General features: G+C 45.0%; 1 protein-coding gene across 3 annotated transcripts in view; it reads left to right on the top strand.

The window, feature by feature from the left end:
• The window catches only part of PKNOX2 (PBX/knotted 1 homeobox 2), a 112269-nt gene that overhangs the window by 55951 nt on the left and 41519 nt on the right, over positions 1–14799 (top strand). Inside the window, exons 2-5 of one of the 3 annotated variants that reach the window (XM_074527892.1) lie at positions 4241–4306; positions 5702–5786; positions 13787–13938; positions 14236–14311. The gene's annotated coding sequence lies outside the window, so the exon portion shown is untranslated. The remainder of the gene's footprint in view (positions 1–4240; positions 4307–5701; positions 5787–13786; positions 13939–14235; positions 14312–14799) is intronic. The other 2 variants (XM_074527891.1, XM_074527893.1) reach the window with 2 other exon arrangements.

Raw genomic sequence — 14799 nt, 5'->3', positions numbered from 1 at the left:
CTGCAGGCCATTAATACTTTATTAACTCCATTTAAACTCTGCCTTAATGCTCCTGGTGTGACAAGTGGCTCTGCGTAGAAATTATTAAGAAAAGATGGTTTTTAATCGAATTATGGAGTAGTGCTGGGACATGCGTGCAGCCCACACTGTGCCCTGAGTAGCCAAATTTCTGCAAATATTCTGTGTGCATTTGCATGCAATAGAATATTGGATCTGGGGGGATATGCTCCCAAACTATCCCTGGGAAAGAGGAGATTCTCAGGAGGTTGTTTCTACTGAGCCAACCCGAAGCCTGGAGTTTTGAATGAACAGCCAAAAGAGGACTGAATTTTGCACGGGTGAATATTTGAATCTGAATGTCTTAGAGAAACTCTGGTCAGGGGAAGCCCCTGAGTTTTAGAAATGTATTCCCATACAGGAAGAGAAGGGTTTTTCTGGCCTGTTCCTACCTGTGGGGAAATTCAAAGTTTGCATGGTGAAAAATTTTGCACTGCTGGAAGATTTCTGCCTCAGAGACGGGAACTTACATTTGCTCTTAGTGCTGCTCCCCTTGTTTAATCTCAAGCACTTCTTTCCTGCCCGAACAGAGAAAAATACTTCTAAAATTCATTTTCTGCTCCTCTTTTCACTTTGCTGTGATGGTTTTTTTGTCTCTTGCTGGTCCCTGAGTATGGAGAGTCAAGGCAGGACATTAATATTGATGCCGACCTCGGTTATTAGGAGCTGCATTTCCGAGTGTGCCGGCAGCATATAAATACTATTACTGGGTAATTAGTGAGCCTCAAGCTGAGGCTGGATTGAGCAGGGCTCTGTGTCCTACTTTTGGGATTGGGATTGGGTTTTTTTTGTATTGGGCTGTTGGGGTTTTGCCCCAAGAAAAATCCAAAAATTTTGGAAATGGAAATCCTGACTCAGAAGCACCTGGATGTTCAATGAAAGAGAAAGAAGCAAAACAGGGAGGAAAAAATGGAAGAAAAAGTATCTTCCAAGGCTTTTCCTTTTCTGAAAACCTCCTGCGTTTGAAATACAAAATAATAATTTTATAATTTTGTATTCTTTTTTTTAATTTTAGTTGTTTCTGTCCTTTCTTGCTGGATTTCTTGGTTTGCAATTTCTCTTCCCATGTCCCACTTGAATTTTACTCCTCTGGTGCTATAAAAGTTTGGAAAAGCTTCAGTGTTGCCAAAGGGCAACTGCAGCCAGGATTCTCTGGTTGGATGCACCTGAAAAATGGATGCTCCTTGCATTCCTCACTCTCCAGCCCTTTCTGGACACAGAAAACCCTTTTATTTTATTGTCTTCTCCCCCATAAATACAAGAAGGGTTTTCCCATCCAGACAGAGATGGGGAGCCATCCCCAGGGTCACCAGATCCTTCCTTTACCCCATAGTGTGGCTTTGATTGAAACACCATGTGAATAATTTAGGGGTGTTTTGCATCTTTTATACCTCTGAACTTCCACTAAAAGGGGTTTTGAGTTGCTGCTGCTGGCGAAATAGCGTCTGAAGGTGAACAACCCCTGAATTTTGCATGAGCTAAAAGGGCTGTGAATGGGGAGTTGGGCTTTGCCTCTGAAGTCAGGTAGGTTTAATGCATGAGTTTCATGAATTAGCACGGGAGGAAAGCAGTGGCTCCCTGCTTTGGGGGGTGAATCACTGCAGCTCACTGGGCCCGCGGGATCACTGCAGGTTTTGGCATCGCTGCACCTCCCTGCACTCAGGGTTGCAGCCCTGTGTCACTGTCCCTCCTTTTTTAAAAAAAATTGCAGCTCAGTTGCCAGCTTTCCCTCTGCATGGGGATGTTTTGGGTCAAATCATCCCATTTTCAGACCTCATTGGCCAAGGCTTTGAATAGTTTCTCTAAGAGGAGGTGCAGCCTTGTTAGTGCTCTCCAGCAGGACCATTCCTGTATCCCCCTGCTTGGAGGCTCACAGAGCACTTCAGTGGCCCTGAACTGAAGGAGGGGAGGTTTAGATATCAGAAAGAAATTGTTCCCTGTGAGGGTGTGAGACCCTGGCACAGAGCAGCTGTGGCTGCCCCATCCCTGGCAGTGCCCAAGGCCAGGCTGGGCAGGGCCTGGAGCACCCTGGGATAGTGGAAGGTGTCTTTGCCAATCACAGGGAATTGGAAGAATCTTTAAGATCCCTTCCAGCCCAAACCATTCTGGGATTCTCTGATTCTCTCACTTCTTTCAGAGCTGACTGGCTCCCAGGGCTGCGTGAGCAGCAATATGTGGGCTTGACAGGGTGCCTGTGTCAAGCTGCTGGAAAAGATTTAAAATTCCCCAATAATTTCTTTTCCGCAAAACAAATGAATCTTCAGAAGGGCCTTTCCTCACAGTTGCTAAGCCATTTAATTTATCTGAGTCATTTACAATTTGTGATGGGCCTGTTAATAGCCTGATGTGGGGATCAACATCACTTAGAAGTGGGGGTTGTTTTCCTTTTTTTTTCTTTTTTATTCTTTTTTTTTTTTTTTTTTTGGCCTTTTGGGTTTTAATTTCTTGCTGGATTTGCCCCCAGAGGCACAGAGCTGTGTTTGGAAAACGTCAGCTCTGTCTCCCCAGCCCCTTTGTCATGCTGGTGCAGCTCGGGCTGAAAGCACAAACCACAGCCCACCCATGGGGACGTGCTGCCCTGCTACTACTTAACTGCTTCAAAGTACCTGTCTGTGATATGAAACATGCCATAAAATGAATATATTCCAGATGTCCCAGCGAATTTCCCCTCAGCTCCGCAATCCACCTGAAGGCAGTGCACACAGCGAGGTTCCTTGGTCCCTGCTGCCTCTCACTGCCAAAGGGGCACAGTGAGGGCTCATTTGGGGGTGCTCTTTGTGGGGTGGCCATTGCCAGACCAGAGTGGTGACCCCAGGTTGTGCTCCGTGCAGTGTGGGGTGAAGATTTTACCCACTGATGTCTCGGGGAGTGATTGCCTTCCATAGGATTGTGAGAAATGGGGTTTGCACCCCAGGTTCTGCTCTGTGCAGTTTGGGGTGAAGATTTCAGCCACTCGTGTCCCAGGGAGTGATTGCTTTCCATGGGATTGAGGCAAATGAGGTTTGCACCCCAGGTTGTGCTCTGCGCAGTGTGGGGTGAAGATTTCAGCCTCTCATGTCCCAGGGGGTGATTGCCCTCAGTGGGATTGGGGGAAATGGGGTTTGCACCCTTAGGTTTGCACCCCAGGTTCTGCTCCATGCAGTTTGGGGTGAAGATTTCAGCCACTGATGTCCCAGGGCGTGATTGCTTTCCATGGGATTGCGGGAGATGGGGTTTGCATCCTTAGGTTTGCTCCGTGCAGGTTGGGGTGAAGATTTCAGCCTCTCATGTCCCAGGGGGTGATTGCCCTCAGTGGGATTGGGGGAAATGGGGTTTGCATCCTTAGGTTTGCACCCGAGGTTGTGCTCCGTGCAGTGTGGGGTGAAGGTTTCACCCACTGATGTCCCAGGGGGTGATTGCCCTCAGTGGGATTGGGGCAAATGGGGTTTGCATCCTCAGGTTTGGGGGTCTTTGTCCTGGAGGGGATTTCTGTCTCCATTTTTGGGTGGGGGATCCCCATCCTTGGGGTCTGCAGGATCCCTGTCCTCAGGGTTGTGAGGGTCCTTGGGTTCTGAGGCTCTGCATTGTCAGGGTTGGTGGATCCCCATACTCAGGGTTAGGAGCTCCATCCTTGAAGTTTGTGGGTCTCTGTCCTTGGGTTTTGGAGATCTCCATCTGCAGGGTTGGGAGAATTCCCAGCCTTGGGGTTAGGTGGGTTCTTCCTCGTGTTTTGTGGAGCTCCATCCCTGAGCATCTTCACCTTCAGAGTTGGGAGCATATCTCCATTTATGGGATATGAGGATCTTCTTCCTTGGGTTTGGAGGAAAATCTTCAACTTTGGGGCTGGTGGATACATCTGGGGTTGGCAGACCTCCGTCCTGGAAGGTTCTCCATCTCCAGGTCTGGGTGATCTCCACGCATGGAGGGAAGACTTCTGTCCTCCATCCTGGCTGAAGCCATGACCCACAACCTCCTCCACACCACAACACCCAGTTTGCTCAGGGACTATCCTTGAACAGCTGCTGGTTTGGGATGATGGGCACCTCTGTGAGCAGAGCAGGCTCCCAGCCTTCTAACAACTCAGCAAAGATGACCCCAATTTATTTAAAAGCTTCAGAGGGATCACGTTGGGGTGTGTGTTTGCTGTTGAACTGGGTATTTCCAGGAGACACAGCCAATAATTTCCTTGGTGTGCTCTGTGCAGGTCCTGGTTGGCTGGGAGGACCATGGAAAAGCTGGAGTAACAACCGTGTAGAAGGCAATGAAAAAGGTACAAAAGCTAAAATTACTGTTCGTGGCTAATACTTTGCATGGCACTAATTAATTTTTAAACAGCCTCGCTGGGGACCTCATTGCTAAAACATGATGTTTTCTTCTCCGGAACCATAACTGTTAACTCCAAAGCGAGCAGGAGAAAGTCAGGAAGGATGGGGAACCACAGGTCCATTAGTCTGCATCTGACCTGATAGCCAGGTCTGATGGCCGCTGTGCCTGGGGGGATGCTCTGTCTCACCCCTCTGAAGGGATTTTTTTGGGTTGGGGAGTCAAATCCATCTTTCTGGGAGTGCAGAAGTGTTGTCTGAGCTGCAAACATGCTGGGAGGAAAGGGAAAACTGTTTTTGGTTCTGCTCTCACCTGTCTCACTTTCCCTGCTTGTGGCTTTCCCTGAATATTTTTAACCATATTTTATTACTGGTCTCACAAACCTCAAAGTGGGGGATTGCTGTCATTGCACTCACCCACATGTAAGTTATTTAATTCAGTCTTTGTGAGTGTTGAAAAAAGGCTTTCCTCAACGTTTTCATTGTTGCTGACATCTAGATCAACACCCAAATTTATTTATTTGACATTTCCCATTTCCAGTTAATCTGTGAAATATTCCTCCTAAAATGGTCTGAGCTGGTAGTGCTTTATCTTCCATTTAATGTTTAATTATTCTTTAATTATTCGGACACTTTTCTTATCACCACTTCATGTCCACCTATTAATTCCATCCTTTTCAATTTCATCATCTCCAAAAGAAGGGAAACTCAGCAAGCTTCCGCTAAGTTTATTTTGAAAAATTCATCAAGTTCAATAGTTTTTTTCAGTGTAGTTTTACACTTCTCTGTTTACTTCTTTATTTTAAAATTAGGAAATGTGGTGGTAGCTTGGGGCGAATATTTTTTTGATATCCTCTGGGTCTGATGGTACCAGAATCCAGCCTGAGCCAGGCTGAGTGTAGAAAATGACAATTCCACCATTGAAATGTATTTTTTTTTTGCTGTTGGAGGGAGCCTCTGCTGTGTGCCAGTAGCAGCCCTGGGGTCAGGGAGGGCTGGGACTGAGGGGAGCACACGGCCCCCCCAGACGGGGAGATTGCTGTTTCCATATGGAAAAGGGATGTGGCATCTGGTTTCACTCCCAGCAGCTGGCAGCTTGAAGCCTGTGTTTTGCATGGTGTGGAGTAAAGAGAAAATAAAGTGTCGAATTGTTTGGCATTATCAAGGATTTCTGCTCCCCAGGACTCCTGCATAAAGAGATGGAAATTTTAGCTGCTGGAGCCAAGAAACACACAGAAGTATATGAATTTATTACATTTTATCTCATTCCCTTGCAAACAGCGCTGGAAATGTCAAAAGATCATCTATTGTTTCATCGTTTAGAAAGAATTTTTGTTTTCTAGTTGTAATTTCCTTGATGCCTGGCTGTGGGGAAGGAAGAGAAATTGGAGCAGGAGCTGGCAGGGCTGCGGCAGGTTGAACATGCAGGTTTGTCTGGCCATGGAGCTACATGCATTTAAATTTCTCACATCCCAGGTTTTTAATTTAACAAATGTAATTAAGGCTGGGGTAGGTACTCGGATTATTCATTTACTCCAGATGGAAAAAATTAAATTGAATGCAAATTCCGTAATCAGACGTGAAGTTGAGGATGTCGGACGTGATGGGGAAGTGTCAGCACATTAATCGGACTGCTTTCCCTAAACAGCCCCCAAATCTAAGAGCCAGGGATTATTTGAATAATTGAGGTGGCATTTGATAAGATATCTGATTGCTGATATCTCCTTAAGACGAAGCCCTAATTGTAATTCTCCATCAAGAAGGATTAATCTGCGCTGGGAATGGTGTGGTGTCACACTCCCTCCCCTGAGTTTTGGGTTTTTATCTAGGGCTGCCATGCCCAGGGAAGGTGCCAAAGTGATTTATCGCTTCTCCTGTTACTTTATCCTTGTGCCAGGAGGCCGTCAGGTAGCGCAGTTGGCACTGGGGATCTGGGCACCCGAGGCTGCCTGAGTCCCACAGAGCTGGGCCTGTGTTTTGGAGGTGCCTCCTGTTGTTGGAGAAGGATGCATCGCTGCATCTTAATGTCCCTTCTTCAACAGTTAGACCTTCTTCCTCTGGGAAAGGGAGACAAAATAGAGACAGAGTGTCCTAGCTTCAGCAGAAGTCCATGTTGGTCCCTTCTTCATGTCTTCAGGGCACAGTTGGACATTTTTTCCCCTGGGAAAAGGAGACAAAATGGAGACAAACTGTCCCAGCTTTAGCAGAAGGCCGTGTTGGAGGGCCAAGAACCATCCATGACCCCAGTCATCATTGACAGGACCCAATCTTGGAAAACTTCTGGGGGTTGATGGACATTGACTCCCATCTCAGTCTTGGCTGGGGTAGAGTCCTGGTTTAGGAATGGTCCCCCCAATTTAGTGCTTCTCCTGAGAGTTTGCAAACCACACTGCCACTCACTGGATCCCCTTTCTCCTCCCCTTCTGGAGAATCAGAGGCATGAAAGGAAAAGATCATCATCAAAAAGATGGGTTGAAATGAGAACAATTTACTGGAAACCAGAACGAGGAAACAAACAGTAGCAGCAACAATATTAATAACAAAAGGATACCAAAAAAAGAGTGATTCACATCCAAACTGCTCACCTTGAGCTAGAGCTGCTCCGGCTGGGAAGGGAGTCCCCTTCCTGCCCTTCCCCCCAGAACCATGTGCAGGGGTATAGAATAACCAGGTCCTGGCCATGCCCCTCCCAGCTGCTGCAGAAATTAACCCTCTCCTGGCTGGAACCAGGACAGGTACCAAGAGGAGTTTCCACTCAATCTGGCAACAGACACTTGGTCATAATCATAGAAATCTTTCCTTGTGGAGTCTGTTTTGCTGCCAGCGCTGTTGGCTCCTCTTAAAACCAGGCATGGAAAAATGGGGAGAGAGGGGTGGGCTTTCCTCCTTGATTCCCACACCCTGAGTGAGATTAGAAAGGAATTAAATTGCTGAAATGACAACTTTAACAAAATGAATTGAAAATCCAGTCTTGTAAACAAATAATCATCATGGTCCTTCCTTCTCCATTCCTCTATACAGCAGCAAATGAAAAAAAAAAAAACAAAAGGGAAAAAGATGAAAGAGGGCAAAGGGATAAAGCTTGAAAGAGTTTGCTGTTGGGTTTTTTGAGAGCTTGAATATTTTGAAACAAGCTGTAAATGGAAATTCTGCCCTGTGATGGTGGTGAGGGCCTGGCACAGGTTTCCCCATCCCTGGAAATATCCAAGGCCAGGCTGGATGGGGATTTAGACCAACCTGGGATAGTGGAAGGTGTCCCTACCTGTGGCAGGGAGTTGGAACAAGATGAGTTTTAAGGTCCCTTCCAACCCAAACTATTCTGGGATTCCCTGATTCTATGTAATAGAAAATAAAAAGTGTTGGGGAGAAAATAATCCTTAACTCTTCTGCAGTCAGTGGTTTGCCCAGAAGTGATGAGGATATATTAGATTTTTCCTGTCTCTAAAGCAAAGTGAAATGCAGAGATTTTTCATCTTTTCTCTCTGTCCTACTGTCCCACCTCCTCCTGTGACCATGTGCCAATGGCCACTCCTGATGGACTGGGTGCACGAAGGGATTTCAGCCAGGCTCAGGGCAGTGCATTCACAACCAGAAAAGCATTGTATCCCCTCAAAAAAACCCCAACCCAAAACCACCAACCCCTCCCCAAAAAAACCAACAAAAAAAACCCAACTTAAATCACTTGAGATAAGTTGGGTGTTATCTGAAGTTGCAAATTGCTTGTTTGCTTCTCCAGCTGGAGCTGTTAATTCAGAACAATTAACACACGTTTAAAACCCAGACAAAGCATATGGAGGCAGTCCTTGGGAAAAGAGCCTCTTTGGGATGGAGTGCCTCAATGGGAAATCAGGATAACTCCAGTTTGGCTTTCCCCTAGATCCTGGCAGGTTTTGTGGGGAATGACACAAATACCAGAATTTGGACCCTCAGAACCCCTATTGGATTCTAGGTTGAGGGATGCTCAAAGCAAGACCCAGCTGGGTCTCTAGACCCAAAAAGAAATCCAATGCTGACATTCACTGTTGGGATGAATTTATCACTGAGACAGCCTTCACCTCCTGCTCATCCTTCAAATATTTCTTCTAGGTGAAGAAATAACAAATCCTAGAGTGACTCCTAAAATAATGGCTGATTTTTTTATCGGCCCTTTGCAATGCCGTGGAGCACCTCCCTGGCTCCATCCTTCAAGCCTTTTGTGGCATCATTTTGGAACCTGCCATTCATTTTCTCAGGTTCCCTTTTGATTTTTGATGCAGGTGAAGAGCAAAAGCCTAAATCTGGAAAGAAACCCCCAAAATACAGGAGTTCAACCTGCTTAAAATACTGATGTGAGCTCAACCTGCTTAAAATATCTGTGGGTCAAGGAGCCAGGAGGTGAGCTCATTGCTTTTTTGCAAGGACATAAACCACTGTTACACTTTTATGGGAAGCTGTAGGAAATGCTGCAGCAGTTGTTGCATTTTTGCAGCCCAGTGGTGGCTTAAGGGGTGATCCATCCTTTCCTCCATGTATCCATGTGTATTTTCTCCATGTGTGTTCATCTCTGCAGCCTTGCATCCATGAATCCATGCATCCTTGCATTTTTCCATCTATCATTTTTGGTCTTATCCTTCTGACCAGCACTGCACACAAATTTTATTTAGGGCACCCATGAATTTATTTCACAAGTGAAAAAAATCACACAAATCCAAATGTTTTCCTCAGAAACTTTACAGGAATTGGCATGGCTGAAGGTGCAGCAGCTTCGATGAGAAAATTAACTTTTCCATCTCAAAGTTGGCATTAGGATTTTGGGGTTGGGGACCCCTGTAGCATGAGCCCCCCAAAACCTCCATGCCCCTGAGCTGTGAAAGCCAAGCAGGTCATCTTTAAGAGCTTTTCCTGCAAACCCTTTCCTGCTACTCCCCCATCCGAGGATGGATGCAGGCAGCATCGGCAAATCTGAATAACTAATCAGAGTCCTCATTAACCCCCCACTGAGATGCTCAAACATTCACTTTGCTGTTTGTGAAGCAGGGAAAAAAAAAAAAAAAAAAGGAAAAAGGGAAAAATCCTCACAAGCCACCCTGCATTAAAATTGATGTGTTATTAATCCCACTGTTCCAGACCTCATGGGCACCGAATTTTCCTGCGTCTGGCCCGAGGCTGAACAGTATGGTGCTGCTTCTGCAGGGCACTTTGCCTTTCCATTATTTATCAGCACAGTGGAGAGAGGCTGCTTTTGTTCCCTGGATCCAGATGTGTGCACATGCACATGTCTGGGGTGGGGATGTCCAATATTTCTCTGCATGCCCCGTTTGGGTGAACGCGAGCCCCCTACAGCAGGGCTCTGCCAACAGATCTGTCTCTCCCAACTGTGTTTTGCCTCAAAGCAGCTTTGCTTTTGCAGAAAATATTTAAAAATATTTGGGTGTGTGGGCATGTTTGAAATCTTTCACTCTCTCTGAGAAAGGGTGGGGTTTGTACATCATCAGTTTAATTTCTGAAATGAAAATATTTTATTCTTCCTTGCCCCAGCATCCCCAAAACCCTATCCCAGCCCTTTTCCAGAGGCTGGAGAGAAATTGCACTGTGTGGGGAAAAGCCCAACACACCAAAGGTTTTTGTCACAAAAGTCCTCCTGGCTGGTGGCAGCAGGTGTTGGCAAGGTATTGGAGAGTCACAATAATCCCTTGGAGCTCCTTAAAGGGTTAACTGAAACTTGAGCTTTGATTTCTGCATTTGTACTGATTTTCACACCTGCAGGGTTTCTCTGGTTGTCCCCAGGGGTGTGGAGTTTGGGGCCCATAGTGTGGCCCAGCAGCAAGCTCTGCTGGCCCCAAAAATAAAAATAATTCAACAAAAAATATTTAAAAATGTAATATAAACATATTAAAATACAATATAATATTTTATAAAATATTATATTTTATACAAGATTTTAATAAATATTATATAAATAATATTATATTTAATAATATTGTAATATTACATAAAATAATTAAACAAAACCCAGCATTACTGGGGATTTCACCATTTGTATTTTCCTTCTAAGTCAGAGGAGCTGGCATTAAATTTATTAAAACATGATAGTCACAATTAAACAGCATTGACATCATGAGGCTGGAAGCACCACGGCCTGCTCACATTGGAAGAAACAAAGTGACATGCTGGGAAAAACCTTCCTGCTTTAAAATCCTACACTTTTTACAAAGAATCCTGAATTTTCTTTTGCTAAATGTCAGCTTTATTAGCATCCCCTTACACTTCATTAAAACTTGTTAGCAGGGATGCCCTTGGCGTTTTGCAGCTGGGGTAGGGGCTGCTGTCCCAGGATCCTGGGCTCCCAAATCTGCTTTGGATGCTGCTCAGACCAGCAAATCAGGATTTAGGGCATTGGTGGGGATTGATGACTTGTCAGAAATGGTGTCTCATTTCTGCCCCCAGGGCTGAGCACCATGAGCAGCCATGGGACACCAGGATCCTCTGCCTTGCATTGCCTGTGGTGGAGCATCGTGGAGGAGGCATCTCCTCCGTTCCCCTTCGCACCGGGAGGACTTCAAAGGCCTTTGCTAAACTTCAAAGGATGCCTTTTGAAGTTGCTAAAAGTGCTCAAAAAGACTTCTCTCTCTCTCTCTTTCTCTGCAGGGGTGTTCAGGGAGATGTCCCTGGTGGGGTTGGCTCTTTGTGTTCCCAGTGATGGGAACAAAACCGGCGCCGTTTCTGCAGAAGGTGCACAATGGTTTTGTCCTAAATGCATGCAGCACCCAAGGCCTCAGGCCTGGCCACCTCCAAGGATGAAAATCAGCCTGTCAGAGCTTTTTTAACACTGGCAGAGCCTTATTTCTTCTCCTTTTCCTCCAGCCCTCATGTTTTGTTCATACAGCAAGCCCAGATGGCAAAAGTCTTTCCTGTAGGATAGAAAGAAGTCTTTATAGGATGAAGGTGCAAAACATGAGCTTTTCCTTCATGGTGTCAGGACAAATCCAATGAAAATCAAGTCCAAATTTGTGATATGTATTTGGCATCAGCCCATTCATGCTCCTCCAAGGCATGAACATTAATTCTTTATCTTAAATAACCTTAATATTTCACCTGCTGCTGTGGTGGAAGAGTTTTGGACTCAGGCCCTTCTGAGCAGATCAGGTCTCTACATCTCTTGGCTGGACCTGCACTCGCCTGAGAAGTCAAGAGGCACCTTGATCATTTGTCTCTCATCAAATTTTCCACATTTGGAGGTTTCTGCTGTGTTTTGCCCTGAAATGTTCCAGTTGTTTCCAGATCTCTGCTTCAGGTTTCCAGGAATGCAAGCTTCCCCCTGTAACTCCTTTGGGCCCACGTTCTTGGGGGAGATAATGGACACCTGCCCTGAAGGCACAAAACTGCACCTGTTGTTCTTGCCAGGGGTTGGGATGGAGTTAAAACCAGGGGAAACTGTTCTCATGGATCTCCTGTCTGGCCTCACCACACCAGACACGGCTCTCTGCTGGTGATGTGTAGCAGAGATGCATCCCTGGGGTGTGTGGTGGGGACCTGAGGTTCTGTGCTGGTTGGGAGCTGTCTCAGGTGTATTTTGGGCAGCTGAGGAGCTCTTTGGGGGTTCTGTGCAGGTATCTCAGGTGCATATGGGGAATCTGAGGAGCTCCTTGGAGGTTCTGTGCAGATTGGGAGGTATCTCAAGTAATTTGGGCAGCTGAGGAGCTCTCCAGAGGTTCTGTGCTGGTTGGGAGCTGTCTCAGGTGTATTTTGGGCAGCTGAGGAGCTCTTTGGGGGTTCTGTGCAGGTATCTCAGGTGCATATGGGGAATCTGAGGAGCTCCTTGGGGGTTCTGTGCAGGTTGGGAGGCATCTCTGGTATTTGTTGTATCAGGTGTGTATTGTATCTGAGGAGCTCTCCAGAGGTTCTGTGCAGGTATCTCAGGTGTACTTTGGGCATCTGAGGAGCTCTTTGGAGGTGATGTGGTGGCATATATCAGATGTACATCCAAACCATCAGTTCAGAAGGTGGAGGTGTGCAAACATCTGCCTGTGTTAGACATTTATCAGCAATCTGAGGAGCTCTGAATGGGTTTTGTGCACCAGGGTGGGTGTTTTGGATGCATATTGAAATCTGAGGGGCTCTCTGGAGATGACACATCTATCAGAGATATGAGGAGCTCCCTGAAGGTGTCTGTGCCGTGCTGGATGTGCTGGGTGTGTAACAGAGCTCTGAGGAGCTCCCTGAAATGCTGTGTGCCATGCTGGATGTGCTGGGTGTGTAACAGATCTGAGGAGCTCCAGCCAGGTGTGTTTATCAAAGGTGTCCATGCCAGCTGTGCACTGGTGAGGAGCTCTCCAGGGTGGGTTGGCACCAAGGTGATCCATCAGGGCTGGGCTGAGAGCAGCTTGCCAGAGGCTGTGTGCATCAGGGGACATTTATTGCACTATATATATCTATAATATTAGGGATTTATACTGGAGATCTGAGGAGCTCTTTACCAGGAGATATATAGCAGGGTGGATGCATCAGACATAGGTTGGAGATCCCAGGTGATGTTTTTAGACACAGTGGTAATATCTGGGGTGATGTACATCGAGGGACATTCATCAGATGGATGTTGAAAGTCTGAGGGGCTCACTAGAGGTGTTATATATGGAGAGATCTGGTGAATTTTATCTCTTGTATTCTATTTTTTTTTTTTTTGCAGTCAAACACAAAACACCCCAATGTGGGTGGCTGTGCTGGTCCTTGCTCAGCCCATCTTTGTTTTTCCACTGGAACTGCTGAGATGGGCCCAGAAATCCCAGTCCCATAAAGGGCAGATTCTTGGCAGATGCAAAATCACCTTTAGCATATGGACGGACTTTTCCTTATTAATTAGTGTCTGGGAGCTCCCCCATTTGGGAGGTTGTGGCTGTTCCCCTGTTCACTCTGTGTGAGCCCAAGTATAAAAACACCTCTATTATAAAAGGTGTTTTTAACATAAAAATATTATAATTAACCAGGGAAATGCCAAATATTATATAACATATAACATATAACATATAACATATAACATATAACATATAACATATAACATACTATATACTATATACTATATACTATATACTATATACTATATACTATATACTATATACTATATACTATATACTGTATACCATATACTATATACGATATATGATATGTTATATGCTATATGCTATATGTTATATGTTATATGTTATATGTTATATGTTATATATTATATGTTATATGTTATATGTTATATATTATATATTATATATATGTTATATATTTATAATAAATATATTATAATTTACAAATATTATAATTTTATTATAATTAGCCAGGGAAATATAAATGATAATATTATAATTGACCAGGGAAATGCCAACTACCAGCATGAAATGGGGACACAGCCAGCCGCCAGTGCTGTTTCATTCCTTTTTTTCCTTTTTTCTCCTTTTCAGACCTGGATTGCAGCAGTAACCCTCAGAGTGATCCCGTGAGGAGCTTTCAGCACCCACCAGGAGTGGAAGAGGAGGGGACAGGACCACCTTGGCCTCCATCCCCTGTGCCCAGACCAAGGAGGAGCTCGCCTGTGTTTGCTGGACACATCTCGGTTCGACCTCTAAAATTCTGATTTTTGTCCTTTTTTGGAGATGTTCAAACCTGCTGGGGAAAATCCCTGACCTAGCTCGACCTGCTCTCATCTCCAGGAGATATTCCCACCTATGTTTTTCTTGATTTCTCCTATTTTCCCCATCATCCTCCAGAAAAAAAAAAGCACTAAGAAAGACTTGCCATCCATGGCTCCACATTCAATGCACTTTCCTAGTGCAGACCTTCATCCTTTGCTTAATATTTCACTTTCTTATTTTATAATTTCTCTCAAAATATTTCATTTTTGCTTCCCCAGGTTGTGATCCCCACCCAGTTTTCAGGGCAGTGGGAGGACGCTTGCAGGGCAGTGGCTCCCTGAGCACCCCCTAACAGTAAGGCTGCTTTGCTTTATATCATTTAAGCAATTATATGTATTAATTGTGCAATTATGTATATTAATTAAGGAGGATGTGGTGAATCATGACCTTGGTGTGGTTTGTTTGGAGGAATTTCTGCTGTTTTCTGTTGATATAATTTAAATTGTATCAACCCTTCCCTAAATGCTGTGAGCATTTCAGAGCAGAAACACTTATTTTTTAAAAATAAATCAGTCTGTGCAGGGAGTCTTGTTTTAAAGCTCAAGTGTAGATAACATATTGTTAAGAGCCCTACAAGGCATAAGCAGCCTGGAGGAAAACACAGATATATTTTTGTGAAAATACTCTGAAATATAGGTTGTTATCACTGCAAAATTTTGGCACAGCCGGCAGTAGGGCGCAAAGAAATGGCCACCAACTAAAAATAAATGAAATGCAGAGCTTAAAATAAGATGTACATGAAACCAAGGGTTTCACAGTCCTTTAGTCAACCCTGATCACTA

Source organism: Zonotrichia albicollis, chromosome 27 (assembly GCF_047830755.1).
Source record: "Zonotrichia albicollis isolate bZonAlb1 chromosome 27, bZonAlb1.hap1, whole genome shotgun sequence".
NCBI classification, from domain to species: domain Eukaryota; kingdom Metazoa; phylum Chordata; class Aves; order Passeriformes; family Passerellidae; genus Zonotrichia; species Zonotrichia albicollis.
The sequence above is the reverse complement of the archived record's forward strand: the minus strand, read 5'-3'. Positions and strand labels throughout refer to the sequence as shown.